We start from the raw sequence: 3,014 nt of genomic DNA on the forward strand, positions 1-3,014 counted from the left end.
CAGAAGCTTTAGTATTTCTTTTCTTACCACTTCTTTCATCTTGGGATTTAATCGTCGTTGGTGATCAACAACTGGTTTTGCGTCTTTCTCCAATTTTATTTTGTGCTAGCATAGAGTGGGACTAATGCCCTTAAGATCAACAAGAGTATATCCAATAGCAGAATGGTGCTTCTTCAGAGTTTGCAATAATTTGTTTTCTTCATGCTCTGAAAGGTTAGCACTAATAATAATAGGATATATCTCTTTCTCATCAAGATAAGCATATTTAAGAGTATCCGATAAAGGTTTAAGCTCAAACATGGGGTCACCCTTGGGTGGAGGAGGATCCCCTAGAATTTCAACAGGCAAGTTGTGTTTCAAAATAGGTCCCTGTTTAAAGAATATGTCATCTATTTCCCTTCTTTCATTCATAAACATATCATTTTCATGGTCTAGCAAATATTGTTCTAAAGGATCACTAGGAGGCACGGCAATAGAAGCAAGACCAATAATTTCATCTTTACTAGGCAATTCTTTATCATGGGGTTGTCTACGAAATTTAGCAAAATTAAACTCACGAGACATATCCCCCAAACCAATAGTAACAACATCCTTTTTGCAATCTATCCTAGCATTAACAGTATTAAAGAAGGGTCTACCAAATATAATGGGACAAAAGTCATCTTGAGGGGAACCAAGAACAAGAAAATCAGCAGGATATTTAACTTTCCCACACAAGACTTCAACATCTCTAATAATCCCAACTGGTGAAATAGTGTCTCTATTGGCAAGCTTAATTGTAACATCAATTTCCTCTATCTCAGCAAGTGCAATATCATGCATAATTTCTTTGTATAAGGAATGAGGTATTGCACTTGCACTAGCACCCATATCACATAAGCCATGATAGCAATGATCTCCTATTTTAACAGAAATAATAGGCACGCCTACAACAGGTCTATGTTTATTTTTAGTATCGGGCCTAGCAATTCTAGCAGCTTCATCACAAAAGTAAATAACATGCCCATCAATATTATCCGCCAAGAGATCTTTAACCATAGAAACACTAGGTTCAACTTTAATTTTCTCAGAGGGAGTAGGTGTTCTAGTATTACTCTTACGAACCACAGTTGCAGCTTTAGCATGATCCTTTATTCTAACAGGGAAAGGTGGTTTCTCAATATAAGCAGTAGGAACAACAAGATCATTATAAGTGATAGTCTCTTCTTCAACTTTAATAGGTGCAACTACTTTTACTTCAATGGGAGGATTATATTTAAACCACTTCTCCTTAGGGAGATCAACATGAGTAGCAAAGGATTCACAGAAAGAAGCTACTATCTCAGAGTCAAGTCCATATTTAGTGCTAAATTCACGGAAAGCATCGGTATCCATAAAAGATTTAACACAATCAAACTTAGGTGTCATACCTGACTCCTTACCTTTATCGAGATCCCAATCTTCAATGTTGCGTTTAATTCTTTCCAATAAATCCCATTTGAATTCAATAGTCTTCATCATAAAAAAAGCCAGTACAAGAAGTATCGAGCATGGAGCGATTATCGAGAGAAAGCCGAGCATAAAATTTTTGAATAATAATTTCTCTTAAGAACTCATGATTGGGGAATGAATATAACATTGACTTAAGCCTCCCCCAAGCTTGAGCGACGCTTTCTCCTTCGCGAGGCCAAAAATTCTATATATAATTACGATCATGATGAACAAGATGCACATGATAAAACTTCTGATGAAATTCCAATTTCAATCGGTTGTAGTTCCATGATCACATATCATCACATAGTCTAAACCATTTCAATTCCTTTCCCTTCGAAGATAAAGGGAAAACCTTCTTCTTGATAACATCCTCGGGCATACCTGCAAGCTTAAATAATCCACAAACTTCATCCACATAGATTAGGTGCAAATCGGGATGTAATGTTCCATCACCTGTGAAAGGATTAGCTAGCAGTTTCTCTATCATACCCGAAGGAATTTCAAAGTAAACATTTTCAGTAGGTTTAGTAGGTTGAGGAGCAACTCTTTGCTCTACTGGTCGGGGCGAAGATACCCCAAACAAACCCCTCAAAGGATTATGTTCCATAGTAACAAGTGACAGTAAATTTCAGCACACTATATAAATTTTTCCTTACCAAATTTCACCTACCAAAGGCGCTTCACTCCTAGGAAATGGCGCCGGAAAAGAGTCTTGATGACCCACAAGTGTAGGGGATCTATCGTAGCCTTTTCGATAAGTAAGAGTGTCTAACCCGACGAGGAGCAGAAGGAAATGATAAGCGGTTTTCAGCAAGGTATTCTCTGCAAGCACTGAAATTATCGGTAACAGATAGTTTTGTGATAAGGTAATTTGTAATGAGTAGCAAGTAATAAAAGTAAATAAGGTGCAGAAAGATGTCCCAGTCCTTTTTGTAGCAAAGGACAAGCCTGGACAAACTCTTATATAAAGGAAAGTGCTCCCGAGGACACATGGGAATTGTCGTCAAGCTAGTTTTCATCACGCTCATATGATTCGCGGTCGGTATTTTGATAATTTGATGTGTGGGTGGACCGGTGCTTGGGTACTGCCCTTCCTTGGACAAGCATCCCACTTATGATTAACTCCTATTGCAAGCACCCACAACTACAAAAGAAGTATTAAGGTAAACCTAACCATAGCATGAAACATATGGATCCAAATCAGCCCCTTATGAAGCAACTCATAAACTAGGGTTTAAGCTTCTGTCACTCTGGCAACCCATCATCTACTTATTACTTACCAATGCCTCCTCTAGGCCCAAACAATGGTGAAGTGTCATGTAGTCGACGTTCACATGACACCACTAGAGGAAAGACAACATACGTCTCATCAAAATATCGAACGAATACCAAATTCACATGACTACTTATAGCAAGACTTCTCCCATGTCCTCAGGAACAAACGTAACTACTCACAAATCATATTCATGTTCATAATCAGATGGGTATTAATATGCATAAAGGATCTGAACATATGATCTTCCACCAAGTAAACCAACTAG

Source organism: Triticum urartu, chromosome 4 (genome assembly GCF_003073215.2).
Source record: "Triticum urartu cultivar G1812 chromosome 4, Tu2.1, whole genome shotgun sequence".
Taxonomy (NCBI): domain Eukaryota; kingdom Viridiplantae; phylum Streptophyta; class Magnoliopsida; order Poales; family Poaceae; genus Triticum; species Triticum urartu.